This window comes from Larus michahellis, chromosome 6 (assembly GCF_964199755.1).
Source record: "Larus michahellis chromosome 6, bLarMic1.1, whole genome shotgun sequence".
NCBI classification, from domain to species: Eukaryota; Metazoa; Chordata; class Aves; order Charadriiformes; family Laridae; genus Larus; species Larus michahellis.
Window position 1 is genome coordinate 32175115 of NC_133901.1, and position 17261 is coordinate 32192375.

Here is a 17261-nt window from a genome sequence, read left to right on the forward strand (position 1 = left end):
AACATAATTGAGCATAGCCTCTAAGTAAGCTTTTGTTATGCCATGAAAAATAGAAATTATTAACCCATTGGAGGTAAAGGCTTGATGTTACAAAGTAAAACGGCAGACGCAGCCATCAGGGTCCTTCTATTGCTCATTAGTGTTTGGGCTGAGGGGTTAGTACTGACCTAGCAGCAATGTCTCAAAAAACCAATTACACTCTCCAAAAGGCTCTGCACTAAATGGAACTTTGAGGGTGCAAGCAATTATTAATGGTGTTTGTACCGTGGTTCAAGGTAGTTGAAGTTGAGCAGGTATTCACTAGAAGTCTAATAAGCTGTGCTGTATTATTTGCCTTAAGAGCATTAGTTTCAGTCAGTCAGAAGTAGGATTTCATTCTGAGATGGGAGGAACATGAGGAATCCCCAAAAGATGGTTCCAAAATGCAAGAACAGCACGCTGTTAGTGATTGGGAAAATTAGACAAGTGGATTTTGCAAACTGCTTCATAGAAATAACAATCAATTTATGAATTTTGGTACTAAACTTGTGAAGTGATCCAGTCCCACTAGAAATTCGTGGTACTAGTATTACTGAAATGCAGATAGTTCTTTTATAGTTCAAATACTCAAAAATTACAAAGATCATCATTCCATTGTAGAATAATGACAAAAAACCCCAAGAAAATCTGCAAAGCACCAGCTACTAATTACCTGGCTAGAGAACAGCTGCATTCTGCTGCGGTGTTTTGGGGGATGAAGGACCAGCAGTGTATAAAGTACAAGAGGAAGAAGTAGAAGGAAAAGGAAAAGAAGGCTTGCGTGACCAGTCTCTCTGATCTGTAACACAGTACTTAATCATGTTTCTTGAAGCCTTTGCTGCTGCAGGTATGTGATTAAACAGGAGTCTCTTTTTTTGAAAAAAAGAAATGGGAAGAGTGAATAACCTAAGGGAACGTCAGTGGCTCAAACCCAGGAAGTAAATAAAGCCATTCATATACAAATGGACCCAAGCTTTTCTCTCTGTTCTAACAACTGACTGGAAACAAGGAACTCCTGAAGCTGTATAGCTGCATGAGCAGGTACTTTGATTTTGGAGCTCAGTGTGTAGTAATGCAACTTCGCAGCTTCTGGATGGGACATTTAGGGACATGCCCATAAAATAATATCAAATTACTTCAGTTTGGTTATTTTAAACCTTCCCCTTCCAAGGGATCAGATGTGACTTTTAAATGCTGAAAAATCTGAAAAGGAAACCACAAAATGCAGTAAAGTTTAGCTCTATTGGCAATGAATAACGTTATGTAGCATGTTGAGATGCTCAAATACATCACTAATCAGAGGATTACTAGAGAGTCTGTCTGTAATATGAAGAGTAATTGCCTAACTTAAATTCTAATTGGACATTGGCTTAGAAAAAAGTCCTAACTATTGTGAAATGGGGAAATGATTATTAATTGCAGTACTTCATAGACTTAGAGCAGCTTTTATGTTTCATCTGCATAGGCTGTGAATTCACAACTGAAAGGACTGGTACTGGCATTTCACATGCAATTAAATATGACAATTTTTTTTTTTTTTAAGAGACAAAAACAGCATCTTGATTTGGTCCATCTTTGATTATCAATTAAAACTAGTTGGGAAAAAATTTAAAACCTCAGTAAACGGCTTGAAATAATTGAAATAATTTTAACAGTTACAGCTTTTATTAAAGTGCCATGGAGTATGACTTCAAAGTTAGCTGCCAGGCAAGAGCACAGCCCATGTTAAAAAAGGTGCCAGTGATCTCTGTGTTAATCTGGAAGGACGCTGTAGTATGTAACAGAAGCTCTAAGAGAAGAACCTTGTCAACTAGAATGCAAATGAACCGGTTGACAGAAGGGCATTTTCTCTGGCGAGAATCTGGGTTCCTGGTGGGGGTGTGTGAATGCATGGCTGGCAGAGCTTTCCGAGAGGCAATCTTTATAAGGTGTCTTACGTTGCTTGTCTATTAAAGGGGAGAACAGTTATGGTAGAAAACATGTGTCGAGATATGAAGATGCTATAACAAGTTGTCCATTAAAGCTTTTCTTATTTTTCATGTCTTTGAGAAAATATTTGCAGAAAAAAACAGGAGGAAAATAGGATGGATCATAGCAGAGAAGGACAAGATTTTCATCACATTTCATACAATTCTGTACAGAGCTTCAGCTTTTCTTACAAGACCAGAGTCTGGCTCACGTTTGATGATAAAGACAGGCATTCTTTGGCTCTGAAATCTTGCACCATCTTGCATTTGTATGGTTTTGATGTACAGCAAAGAAAAATCTGGTGATTTTAAAATGTGTTTTTACAATTTAGCTGTTTTCACTGAAGTCTAATCCAAGGTCACACAGCTGCACTGAATCAGAGCAGACCTTGAACACAGCTAAGCCCCTACCTAGGAGGGAAAGGGGATTCAGGAGAGGATACAGAGAAAGATGGTTACAATCTGATGAGGAGAATTAGAGCTTATTGGCACACTCAGTCTTACAGTTTTAACTCCTATGAATCAGGAAAATGAGACTTTTTTTAGTATTTTATCCAGGTAAGCTTCACAGCCCAACAGGATTAGAGTGAAAGGCTCTAATGTAGAATTTCAGATGAATACACCTTCTCTTTCTTCAACTCAGTAAGTGTAAGTTTGAGATTCCAGTGTCATCTTCCGTGTAGTCTGGGTAAATGAGGTTTTTTTCCTAAACATGAAATGATTCTGAGTTTACTTAAGCTGCAAATACTAATTTTTCTTTCTAGTAGAGCTTGTATTACTGCTTCCTAGACCTCCGAGGTTAAAAGCAAGGTCTGTAATAGTTTGTAGCCTCTGAGTCAAGCCCACTGAAGGAATGTGGTGCACCTTCACCAGTATACTGTGCTGGTAGCCTATTAGTTGGTGGAAGAGAAGCTTCTCTGGTCATTCTTAACCACTATACATTCCCAGTGTGTATTGGAAATAGTGTTCAAGTGTCCTTTTCTACTCACAGAAACAGACTTGTCCAGATTTAGAACTGTTATGTTTTTCTGTCAATGGCCTGATGTGCCCATTTCATTTATACCAGAATTCTGGTACTTTTAGGAAGAAGGGGAAAAAAGACCCATGAGTGAGAGATACAATGGGGAAGCCATTTCATTTTGAGCTCTGTCTCTGATGGGGTCCCTTCATCTAATGTATTCCAAATTAAGCAACTGTTGCATAGTGCAAATTCCATAGTGTCTGCCAAAGGTAAACAAACACTTTGTATTTCAGTAGAAAAGCATTTGATTTGGTATTGGATTTTCTTATTAGTGATTTAACAAATGAAAGATTCTTTCTTTTTTTTTTTTTTTTTGAAAGGGTGATTTAGTTGTGAAACCGCTTGTTCTCTCACACTGATTAAACCATCAAACTTCCATCATGCACATGCCAACTGTTAAGTTAATACTGGATTTTCTTCAAATTGGATGGGGGATTTTTTAGGAATTTTTAGGAAAACTTCAGGAAATAACCAAGAGCGTAGCTTTCTGTGCTCTGTCAATCTTTGTATAACTACTGCAGCATATTTTCTGGTTTTCTTTTCCATTTTAGCCTTTGTCACCTCTTCAGCAATCTCCGTCTCTCAGATACTGCATAAAGAGTAAGGAAAGCATTGCAGGTCTTTTGCCTTTTTTGAAGGAAATTAAACTAATGTAAACTAATAAGTATGCCCTTTCATCACTGATTGCCCAATTCTGAACCAAAAAAATAGTTTGCTAAACCATAGCTCACTAAAACTTCTGTCTGTTTTTGCTCCCTACCTTGTGGTATGATTGATGACTATTGTTTTGCTGGGTATTGCTGCAGTGACCCAGTCATAGCAATGACAGCAGAAGAGGTAGTCACAGCAACAGCTGTAGAAAGCAGAACTCACCCCCCTGCAGTGGTGTTTCATTTGTGATCAAATACTGCAGGACTGCAAACTACACTGATAGCAGCAGCATTATGTCTCTTGAGTAAAATACATGGTTGGGCATGTTCGGGTGTTAGGTGGAGTGAGAACGAGTAGTGAAACAAACACACAAACTCCTACTTGTTGAGGAGATACATCTCAGCTTTGATAATAAAAGTGCATTTCCTGTTGTCAGGCCCCTTAACAAGCCACAATGATGGGCGTGTGATGAAAATCCCCCCTTTCAGATAATTTCTGATATAAAGGGCGTCTTACATTATGAAAACTCACTTTACAGTATTTTTCCAAAGCAGAGCAACAGTAGTACTTGTTTTTATTATTTTTAAAAAAGAATGGTATTTATTCTTTCATCAAATACTCTTTTTTTCAACAGTATTTGCTCAGATCAGAGCAGCATCAGGACACTGACAGATAGTGTTTGAGGACCCGGGTCTGGTGCAGCAGCCACATCACTTCAGGCTCCCTCCAGAGATCCACTTGTGTCAGAAAGATTAGGACTGGGCTTCTGGCCTCACTGTCACTATTATTTTTATATCCATTCTCAGGACTGTCTTGGGTAGGTGCAAACTTGGATGGCCTAAAATTTTAGTTAAGTGTAGTGAATTCTTGAGCATAAAAGGGAAAGTGTTTGATGTATGCTGGTTTTGGCATTCACATGAGGTTTTTGTTGCTTGGCTTCTTTCCGATCTTCTCCCTCTGCTGCACATCAGTGTAACTCTCTCTTCACATGGCACTGCATCATGTTCCTCCCCCATTCCACTCCCACTCCAAAATGTGCAAGTAGATTTAGTGACAGCAAGGAAGTCTTGGAAGAATAACCTATTTCTGTTTTGACTCAAGAAATAACGCACGTGTAGAGAAGAATATGTATTGTAATGTATGTTCAAGTAAAATAGCAATGTGCATAGCAGCTAATCACATTTTTAATGGCACATATATGTGTTGTGTTTCGTTGTTGTAAGCTCTCTGCAGACTAAAGCAGATTTTGAAGGAGAGGGAAAGGGAGGTTGCAGAATAGCCAGAGGCGTACTCGCGTCTGGATTCTCATCTCCTCATGGAGGAAGATAGAGTACTTTGGGAAGTTCCATATTAACTACTGCAAAATGTAACTATCAACGTGTCTATGCTGTGGGAGTAAAGACATTTGGCAGGGTCTCCACAAGCAGCCCTGGAATAAATAGTGATGTAGGGATATCGAAACTGAGTATGTGGGAGAGAGCAAGGTCAGAAAGCAATGACTGCGTTTAGTGCGGTAACAGGTGGTTATGATGCTTCTTCATCTAGGCCCTACACTGTGGGGAGATCCTGGCTCCACAGCACGCTCTACTCTCCAGAATGGATGTAACCAGCTGAAAGGTTCTAGTTTCCTCCTTTTCCTTGCTCATCTCCAGTGCCCTGACAGGACAGAATAACTTAGAGGTGTAGGAGGTCCCCAGGAGTCAATAAATTCTGCAGGAGGGAAGATGGTGGATGCCCCTCATAGGCACTTGAGATCATTTGCACTGCAGGAATAGAAGTTCCCTACAAAACAGGTGGGATTTTACAGTTTCCAGATAATCTGTGTAGATGTGCATGCTTTTTTGTGGATAAGTATAGGAATGTTCATATATATGTACAGCAAGTGCAAAACCTATATTTAACCAGTAATGGTTAGATGACTCCTGAAATTTCATAGTAAGAAAGAAAAGAGTTCCTAGTGACTAGAGAAATCTTTTAGACATCAATGTATTAGATGGAAATCTGTGTGGGAGTACTGAGCTTGTCGTTTGTACAGTACATGCAGTACAAAACTGAAATAGCACATTTATCACCCTAGAGACTGCCTGTGGACACTGATAGTTTCTGTGCTTTCTTTGCAGTAAAAAATAATATTATTTTTTTTTCAGCAGAAGTCTAGTTTTATATTGAGGTGCTATAGCAATCTCGGGCTTAAGGAGCCTTTAGGTTAGCATAGCTACAGGCTCTGAAAGGATAGAAAAAGGGTTTAGAGAGAGCTTATGGGTAACTGTTTTTCGAAATAGTGAGTCAAGAATCCCAAGGCCAAGGTTAATTAATTTTATTTATCTAATGTACCTTATGCATGCTGTGCTCATGGCAACAGTTAGTTTCATATGAAATTTAGGGGTACTTTGAAGAGGCTGTTTAGCTACAGGGAGTGAAGTATTAATGAACATTTTCCTTCCCCTCCCCCGGCCCCCCTTTCAGTCTTTTACAGTACATGGGTTTTGAATGGAAAGGCACTGTATAAAAAAAACACAAAGGGTGATATAATGGATGGAAACTGAAGAGATTTTATCTCTGCATGAATTCATAAAATCTGATGATTATTACTTTCTTAACGGCTTCTTTTCAGCAAAAGTCACTATCGCACTGTGGCTTTTCAAGGAAGGATAAATTCTGCTTGTTTTACTGCCAGCTTCTTATAAAATGGCATGTTCTGCTCCTTTTCTGAGTGAATAATACTTTAATCGTAAGGGTGGGCTGTAACTGCATAACAACAAGGAAAAAGGGATTGGGTATTTGGGATAGTAATACCCAAACGCGGTATTTTGAATGAGGGAGCTGCCATTCTGGTCTGTCTATAGTCCATTTTGACCAGTATTTGGACTGGTTTGAAAGACAGTGGCTTAGAGTAGTGACAAATGCTTCAGCAGAAAAGATAAGAAAAATCAATCCGGCTGATAGTAGATAACCTGATTGATACAAAAGTTGTATACCTGAAAGTTAGAGGCTGGGTTTCTCTGAAATATGTTCTTTACTGACTGACCCTAACTTTTCGCATGTGTAAGCCATTATAATTCTGGTTAGTTTATTATTTAACTATGTAACCAATATTGCTTTTTACATTTGAAAAATTCTTCAGCTCAGTGGCATTGTATAGTGAGAAATACCACAGGCTGATTGTACCTCATACAGGGAAGTCTTTCCATTCATCATCTTTCAGTGTGCGACCTTTCAATGCTGTCTGTGACCCACTTGCTTCCCTTTTTCAAGAGCTATCAGTGTTTTTTTTAGCTGCAGTTTTTTCTGTGGCCTTAACTATACTCTGTATTCTGAGCTGTGATTTAAGGTGAAGCAATTATTTCACCTAATATTTCAGATGGTGAGTTGTTGATATATATATAATGGAATTGTAGTATATCCTGTCTTATTTTCCATCCTGTTACTCTTGCATTTTTCTTGGTTTTATAATCACTGTTTTTACTTCCTATAGCAACATTGAGCTCCTTGGTGGAGAAGGAGTAAACTCATGCAGAGTCCTGAATAGATTCCCTGGCTGTTGAAGCCTACCAGTAGGCTCGAAAGATTTAATTTACCATCACAATTTTGCCTCAGAATTTCTGAGGCGCCTTGGAGAGCATTTGGCTTAAATATGTAAGTTTAAAATTAGACCATTTTAATTATCTAGCCTGGTAAGTGACTTCTGTTCAGTTTGGGGATCAACCAGATCAGCACAGTGAGAAAGGTTGATTATTATTTTCTCTGCAGTTGCATGCTACTAGGTGTCACATGTAGTTTAGCAGAAGAGAAACAGATAAATAATTACATAATTGTGTGTGAATAATTACAGGAGTTCATGTTTTATTAGTAACCTGCATTCAGGATTTTCTTATGTGCATAATTACAGCAAAACACAATAGTATCTTAGTTCTCTGTTTACTGCCCTGCATGATGTCTGGTCTAATAAACTGGTTAGCAGCCCTTTCTCACCTTTCAGCGTACAGTTAATATAAAAAAAGCTGTAGCATGTTTTAGTCTCTTAAGTCTTTTTATTCACTAAATATGCTGCAGTACATCAGTACACTGTAGCTGTTGGAATAAATAATTTAGGTGTGGTTGTCAAAATTAGTTAATACCTTAATTTTGGTGTGTTATTCTTACTGCTTTAAATTATGCTTATCCATTTTATAATTAATTCACAAATTTCAGCCATTGTGTGTGAATTGTTGTTTAAAAAGATAATTCCAGTATATCTAAATGTGCAATTTTTCTTTCATTATCATAGAATAGATGAGACTCCTTGTTGTTAGTGGAACACTTAGTTGATGGACCGTCCAGATATTGCATAAAGCTAGTGATGGTTTCAGTCAGCATTATATGCTTAGAAGGCATCAGAAAACAAAATAATCTAAACTTTAGGTATAAATAGTTTTCATGGTGGTGTATTAAAACTGCTGCAACCTTTCAATAAGCCAGATTCTTCCTCTGAAAACCTTCCTGTGAGAAGAAGGTGTACAGATTGTTAAAGGTAACTGATGTGCTTCTATGTACGAGTTAGGTTGTCAGGTATTTCAGTTAAATTGGTCAGCTTTTGAGGATGGGGTCCTTAAATATTTTGGGATTTCTGGTTTGGAGTGGTCATACGTTACAAGTTCCAGGATAACTTAACCAATGAGCAGTTCTGAATGCTTTCAAAGTGTTCATACTTTTAACCTATTCTTGCTGTAAATGCTTTTTGCTTTAATGTACGCAGCCTAATCTTGAGCTTTTCCAGTTTAACAGTGGTGGTGTAGTTGTGGTGTATTTTATTTTTTATTTGCTTGATTTTATTTTCATACTCTTTGAATTTATTTTCTACTGCATTTAAGATGTCTTCATATGCTTTGTAAAAAGTGTACTGACAAACATGTAGGATATGAGGAACACCAGTAGATCCTTGGTTGTTTACATACATCAGCCCATTCTCTTCAGAGGTGATGGTTGATGCTCTCAAGAAACGGCTAGGCCTATGGAGCAGTTCGTGTACATTCTGTAGCACGACAGAGGGTTCTCCTAGGTACAGCCAGCCCTGATGTATTGCCTGACAAGCTGAACCCTAGTGAGACCAGTGCAGTGTGGGTACTCAGTGCACAGTTTCTGGTGAGGCCCAGTAAAGAGGGAGGAGAAATGTTGCATGCTTCTAAGTGATACAGTCCTCTGAACAAACTGCCGTACAGTGCATGGCTTGTCCTTCTTGAATTTGATTTTCTTTGGCTTCTGATTAGTTTAAGTATTGGGTAGGGAGGAATTAGATTGGAACCATTTTGTGAGTATTGTTAGTGTCAGATGAATCAATATTGACATTGAAGATGAGCTGTCAGGGGTCTTAATATTATTTATTTGAAGAAATACATATAGTTAGGAGGGGCTTTTATCATTCCTAACAATTACACTTATGATGGGGCTTTTGTGTTTTTATTATTAGTTTATGCAAATTAGTGGGCCTTTCTGAGAGTTACACATACATAATCATCCCTAAGTTGAAATGGAATTCCTTTGCATTCCAGATCAATTTTATCATTATTTGAGTTGACAAATTAAATGTATTGTTTTGAATGAATCACATTTGGCTGTGTTAATAGAACAAAACTGAATCTATTTACGTAAGTAATTTAGAACCGTGGTATTTTTTTGACAAGTGAAAATCTGCCTACCTTATGTATGAATTACCTCAGTGCTTGCTTTTATTAGAATAAGAGAAATAAGTGTTTTCTAACAATACATTTGCCTTGCAAGTGAGATTTCAGTGCTTTTATAGATCATGACCTATCATATTAGGAAGTATATGGTCTTGATTTTTTGTATCTGATATACTGATCCTCATATTTTGTGCACATACTTTGAGATGTATATTTCTGGATGGACTCTGCCTTGCCGCTATGCACATGTCCCAGTGTGGCACAGGTAAGGAAATAGAAAGGCAGCTCTAGCAGTGCCTAAAATTCTCTATGACCCTCTCAGCAGATAGTACAGCAGGGCTCCGTATTCCACCCACATCCAGGTATTTTTCAGACTGGGAGCCTGCTGAATACTTAGCAAAGTTCCACATCTCTTTTGTGTTTGTTCACTTCCCTTGTGCTTCATCTAGCAAGATCGATTCCTCTGAGTTCAGCTGCATGTAGAGATGCTTGCTATTGTAAGAAACAGATTACACTGGAGGTGCAGATCCAGACATTCGGTATGTGTCTTGAATGAAGAAATCCCCATTGGGAAAACTGAAGTTGTGGCTGGAAGAGACAGAAGCAGAAAATAATCAGCTTTTCCCTACATGGAAGTGACTGTGACTGTGTCCAGCCTACAGATGATGACCAAAAGTATAGAATATTAGATACCTGTCCTCTCTCTTTGTCTTTACTAAGAGCTAGATTCAAGGGAGTGCAAGTAGTACAAGAGTGTAGGAATCAAGAGCAAGCCAGCAGGGTAAAAGGCCATGGCTCTACTCAAAAAGGCACTTACAACTCTGGAAAACTCCTCTTGTTTAACAGGGATGCAATGCTCACATGCTTCTTCTTTAGAAAAATTTCCTATTAAACATTGTACAATCATAATGTCTGATTTAAAAGTGATAACAAAACATTTCTTAAATATTAGGATGACATTGCAACAAATGTAGAATTGTTGAGGAAATCCATGTTTGCAGGAGAGGTAGGATATACATTCTTTTAATCCAGGTTCTAAGCTTCGCTGCTAGTCAAGCGTATGCTGGATACAGCCTTGTACATTGTGGACAACAGCAGTCATTTTAGCTGAAATACAAGCTGCCTTTTGCTGCCCTCATAGAACATTTAAAGTTTAACATGGAGAGACTTGGGAAAAGATGATAGTTCGGTACACAGATTCATTTTGTTCTTGGTGTCCATTACAACTCTTAATTGCTGAGTAAGCATGAAAATAGTCAGAGATACAGACACATGTTCCCATATGATTTTGTTTGTAAATTTACCTAATTATTGTACATAATTAGCTACTGAAAATGCATCTAATTTTGACAAAAATATTATTGATGATAATGTTAAGAGATCCTCATGGTTTAACTAGGTAAAATAGCACAAAGTGTAACTTCAATAAGGAATTCGCAGATGTATAATTCTCAACTGCTCAGAAATGAGTCTTTTTTAAACAATTTATTCTTTGGATGATGGACCAAAGTGGCAAGTGACCTTAGTGTCACAAGACAGTATCTTTTGGGAGAAGAGTGACTTTTTCATCAGCATGTCAGTCCTCTGAAAGAAAAAAATCATTGTATATGTAATGAGAAGCAGGCATCCTAGGGAACTGTGTTATTTAGGATCTTGAGAAAAGGTTTGAAGATTACTTTTGCTCTGCAGAACCTGAAACAAGACAGTATCATTTGGAAAGCTGCTCTCCCCTCCCACAGATGAGATTTACCCCTGCACTGCTGCTGGTGGGAGAACTAGTTCCTAGCTGACAAAGAGGTAACAAGAGGTGACATGTGCTTTGACTCATTTCCCACTCCCATGTACAGACCAAGTTTTAAATGTAAAATGGAATTTAAATTGTTAGCGTGTTTATCTTTTGAGAGAATAAGGAGAAAAAGTTAAGCCTTTTTTTGGACCAAAAGCCTTCTTGTTGGGAACACAAATGCAATGCTGTTTGCTCTGCTACTTACTGAGAAAAGACAGAAATTCAACAGCTGCAAGCAACCCCACAGCTCAGTCTCTCACTGTCCTCTGAATACTCTGAATGTGCTTCTCTATGACCACCTGGGAATTATGTCAGTGGGAATGTTTTTTTTTATTTTCTCCCTGAGGCAAGATCCTCCCACCTCCACCCCAACCTTCTTTCTCCTTGGGTTTCAGTAGCATTTAGAATCTCTCTAAAATCATCCCTTTAGGCCTAGAGGAAAACTGTTTAAGGCATGCTTTTTTTATTTCTTCTAGATATATGGAACTTTTCTGACACAGAATTATTATTATGGCACATAATTATGATTGGATGTCTTCATTATATAATTGCATGATATATAATGAGTAGCAAAAGCTTATTTCCTCTGCTCTTTGAATACTGAACTTCTGAGATTAATTAGGCTGATAGTGAAAATGCTTTTAATTATATATGCTGCATAAACATCACTGTTAAGATCAGATGAGAATATTATTGCCTGAACAGTTTCAAAATTTTTTCAAATACTCTCTTCTGTGTTTTATATTACTGTCTAAAGAAAAGTGGAGGATTTTTTCTGGCAAAAAACCTCCCAGACAGTGTATGAAATAATGGAGGAGTACCTGAATATTTGATGAAACATAGATTGGCTGCTTTGGTCTAATTGCAGTGTATAAAAGCAAGACACTGTAAAATTAAGAACATTTTATTTCAATAAATAAATGCTTCCACATGTCTAATCCCTAATCTGATGTTCCTCTGTAGGTAGGAAGCTAATGAAGTATGTTTCTATCCTTCCTTCTGAAGATACAGTCACCCCAAAATCATACTAGTAGTAATGCCAGAAATGGTACAGTCAGTAGGACATCATCAATTCCCATGACTATTCTTCTTGATCTCCCTGTGCAATACTTCATACGCACCAGTACATAATTCTGATCCAGTGTCAGCCAGAGTCACTGTCTGTTTGTTTTATTTCCATAGGAGAGACTCACTAATGTAAGCAGGCACAGTGCCCGCTCAGAGAAACTGCTGATTGTCAGCATGAAGACAGCTATCAGCCGGTCTGAAATAATGACAGTTGGCTTGTGGGCACACTCATCACCTGTGTTGTCCATGAATCTGTTTAAAGAAGCATTTACTGAGACTGGCTGAGTAACAGAAATTTATGTACTTTGTCCACAATTGGATGCATTTCATATACTTACTAAACTGGTGGAATCCCTTTGTGAAGAGAATTAAACTGGGTTTTGGTGATTGAGTCTCTGCTGAAATCATTCAGATGGAAGAAGAAATCTGAATTTTAATAACACTCAATTAAGTGATGTACTAACATAATGGAATAGAGGTGTTGCCATGTTTGACTTTTAAAAGATATGCTGTTGTTTTTTTTAAGACTTGTCAATATGCAGGAGTAATGTAAATGAGGCAAAAAAAAATTAGATTTGTGGATTTAATACATTATTCAGTGTTTGTGGAGTACCTAATGCACACCAACAGCTGCAGTTTCTACCTGTTATGAGCCATCAGTTTAACCAGGGAGCAACTCACTGTTATCAGTGATTGCATTAGTACTTTTACACATACAGTGTAAGTACTAAGTCTTTTTTTAAGCAATTAACCCATGGAAAAGAGTATGTGAAGTGAATGGTTCTGTTTGATGTGACTTGGTAGCAGTAACGTAGTGATACTTATGGCAACCTACTTTCTAGCCCTTCTCTAGCATGGCCATTGTGTACTTCAGTTTGCCAGTTCCTCTAACTGTCCTTCTTTTGATGGCTTTTCTGAGGTGTCAGTCTTGGTTTTGCTTCTGTGTTTTCAGAGACTCCCTTTGAATTCTACTTTTCCATTTCATCTCATGATGAAATGAGAGTGTGTGTCTGTAAGTCATGAAATGACATACTTTTGAGTCATACCTGTCATCTCCATCACATCAGTTAACACATTACTGGTCTTGAAATGAAACATGACAAAAACAAGTTGTAGTCTAGAACCCAAACATCATGCTGTGTCCTAAGTTCATATCTATTAGTTGAATATTGGAGATTTAGAGGATTATCAACATGCAAAAGTAGTATGTGCACAAGAGAGAGGTGGGAAATCGGGACATGTACTTGAATTGTACATGAGCATTTTTCACAGGTGTTCTCAAGAACATGATGTAGTGAAAATTTCTTTCTACTGAAAATTCCTCCAAAGAAAAACTGCATTTTTTTATGCAACAGCCATAGTCCTTGCTGAGGGTTATTATGGACAGGCTGTGTTGAGCATGATTTGAAGTTTTTTGTTTTACACCTGGGTTGGACACAGTCTCACCATCTTAATCTATACGCAATTTCTTCCCTCCCTCTTCTTTCCAACTTCAGTCCTCAAGAGATGTCTTGTTGTAGGCAAAGAGGTAGGCAGAAAGATAGATGAAGTAATAGTTAATAAATAGCAGATGGTCTTGTGAACTTTCCATTTCATTGGAGGTTTTTGGGAACACATGCTTAAATTAGCAAAAGGCAATAGGCAACATAATTGTTACCATATGTACTGAATATATGAATGTACTATGGCAAAACCTGGGACTCCCTGTCTTGTGCATACTAAGGCTCCTGATTTTCCAAAGAGAACTTCCTGGAAAGCGAGCAGAAGGAATTGCCAACATCTCACATTACAACTCAACATTAGAAAACACCATTTTTTACTGTGAGGCTGATGAACACCGGCACAGATAACCCAGAGAGATGGAGTCTCCATCCTTGGAGATATTCACAGCCTGACTGGATGTTGCCCAGGGCACCCTGCTATAGCCTACCCTACTGGAGCAGGACAGTAGTCTAGGTCTGCAGGGGTCCCTTCCAAACATAACTGTTCTATGATTCTGTCACCTCCTTCAACTACGTTCACTAACATAACTGCTCAGTCTTAAAATATAAGATCTCGTAAAAAAAGCTCTCTTACTTCAGTCAAGGAAATTGTTCAGTGATTCTAATGCACTACAATTGACAGAGAATGACCTCTGCTTAAACAGCTGTGAAAGGTACGCTATAGATATCAAAGTATTCATTCAGCATTCTAGAAACAAGAAAAGGTGTTAATGATACTTTCTTGAACAAAACACAGTCCATCAAGCTCTTAAGATCATCCATGTGTGCGCACATGCAAATACAGTTTATAGATTTGAATGTGATGGGAAAATCTCCCAAGGCGTAAAAGTAACACCTGGTTCTTCTATCTTCAGTTAGCAGGGAAGCAGTGGAAGGGAAGCCCACTTATTTTCACACTGAGGCCCAGGCACACAGTGTCCCCTGTTATGCAAAAAGCCAGAAAGCTTCAAGTGTTCCTTTTTTTCAGGACATGTCTATGTTTGTGAAGACTGAGGAACGAGCTGAGACAGAGATGCACTCGACTTGAGATGAGCATCCAGCCACAAAATCTATGCTGAATACTGGCTGAATAATGAATTATGTTGTTACCTTTGGATGAAATATGCTCAGTTAAGATGTTTAAAGTGCTTCTAGTAATAACAGGTGATTGAAAAGATAATCCTTAGCATTCATGAACGGTTCAGAATGCAAATTGAAGGTCAAGTTTGAACAGTTAAATCATTACTGTTTTCATCACTTTGTGCTGAAGTACTTGAGAAATTTTGGTTTGGACCAGTAGAAGACAAAAACTATACCTATACTTTCCTAGTCATGACAACAGCTTTACAACCAACTTAAAAATGATTCTGAGGAAATTATTTGGTCTGGTTTTTCTTTTTTCAGTCACCCCAGCCCACTTTGCAGAAGCATGTTTCTTGCAGTAACCTCTTGGTTCATCCATCCTTTTTATCCATCCTTAAAAAACCCTCAAATGCTTATTACCTATGATAGAGAAGGCATTCGTCACATAGTGCTGGGTCCACTGCTCTGAATTCTGCAGAGCAGTGCTGTGCTTTGGGAACAGGCCCAGTGATTCTGTAGAGTTACTGCGATTACTGAAGTAGTGCTTGGTGTGCAGAGTGGGAGACTGACGTGGCAGATGTTTCTTTCCTGTTCTGCAGAGTTCTGTGAGCTGGCTACTTCTAACAGGCTACCAACTCAGATATTTGTACAGCTCTCATTAGAAGCTTGGTCTGCATAAAGTTGCTTTGGGCTGATAGCACCCAAGCAAGGAATTATATGTTGCATCTAATATATCACCTTTGATAGGTGCAGGTGCCTGAAACATTTTAGCTGTATCTGAGTAGTTCTTAGCCTCAGCCTGGCTGGCTACCTCAATTACGGGGTATATGTTTTTGAAGAAAAGGCAGCTGGGAAATCACTGATAACCAAAACAGTTGGCCTGTCTGTGTGCCAGATGGTAGTGTGAGGCTTGCGATGCTTCACCTGAACTTGCTTTTGTCTTCAGAAAACAGAAGTAGCAAACTGCAGGAGCAGCTTCCGCTTGTCTGCCCTTAGAGGTGGATTACAATCTTCTGTACTCCTTTGGGCCAATGTAGGGAGCATTCTGCTTGTCTTAGGGAGAAATTTAAAAATGAAATTAATGGAATTTATTCTTAAGCTTGTTGCTACGCCTCCATTTATTGGCCTGTTGTATCTTCTAATTGATAGAAGAGGAATCCTATCAATTGGGATTGGTCTTACTAGCAGTCTTTTTCTCCATTGACTATTACTTTTTAAAGATCTATCTAGTTACATCTTTGCTACCCTTTCCAATGAAGTATTTTTAGCATGCCTGCAGAAAGTCAATAGAGTAAACTTTGATTTTTCGGAATACTGTTTGTTCTTTTGTGTTTCAAAAGACTTAAAAGGTTGACCAAGAATTAGAGTTCTGTTGACTACTCTGCTTTGTACTGCTCTCTTTATACATTTGTATAGCTTCCCTGTCTCTTCTACAATAGGCATTTTGCGTATCTGTCAAGTGCTCAGGCAAATTGACTCATTTCTGTTTTCTCTTTCCCTCTCACTAGTCATTTACGACCATCTGAAATGGATGTGTGTTTGCAGCAAAGAACTCCTCAAATTCACTAATTGATGCACAAATACGCTCATTTACATGCAATTTTGTTTTTTTTTTGGAAATGCATCTATTTGCATAAATAAAACCTCTTTCCCAAATATTATTGTGAACAAAAGCAGTTTTCATGGATGCCAAAAAAAGTGGCTGAATAGAAAAGCCAATTCAGAATTTGCATAATAGTTACTAATTGTTTTCCTTGCTATTAGCCTGTCTCTGCTTAATAGGCAATATTGGTTACTATTTCATTTCTGGATACAGTTAGATATAAGAATTTTGACCTACTGTAGAGGCTCTTAATAGTTTAGCATATCTAGGTCTGCAATTCTAGGACTTGGTCTGTACAGAAGAGTGGTGCAGAAACGGTTACTGCCAGAGCCCGGCGTTTGGCCCCTCAGTCTCATGATGTAAGCAGTGCAAGACTTTGCACCAGAAATGTACTTCCCTTAGTGTGGTAGAACTAGAAAATTATTTATTCTTATGAAACATTATGAAGTTTGGAGAAAATCTCAGTTTTGTTTGGGGGAAGGAACATGTATCTTTGTTGCAGCCGGCTTTGCCAGCTTGGTTTAATGTATTGTTCTTTCAAAATCTTATTGCTAATGCCTCCAGAGAGATTATGGAACACACAGTGTTTAAATTGGGAATAAATAAATAAATCTCCTTCTACCTGGCTCAAGTATATTTAATCAATTTCCTTCATTTAGAAATGCAGAGAAAGATCTCATATGTTTTTATTATTGTTCTTGGTATTGCAGCATTTTTCTGTTAAAATGTAGTAGTCAATATGGCTCAAGGCCATTAAGTAAGAGTAAGCTATCAACCTTCTTCAGGAAACAGAAAGCAAAATTATGTTTTCTGGACAGAGGTTTCAATAAAGAACTCTATTTATTCTCCATACAAAGAAAGGGAAGAAGAGTACGCCAAATATGTTCTATGCTGGAACAAAAAGGATGATTGTTTTATTTCAG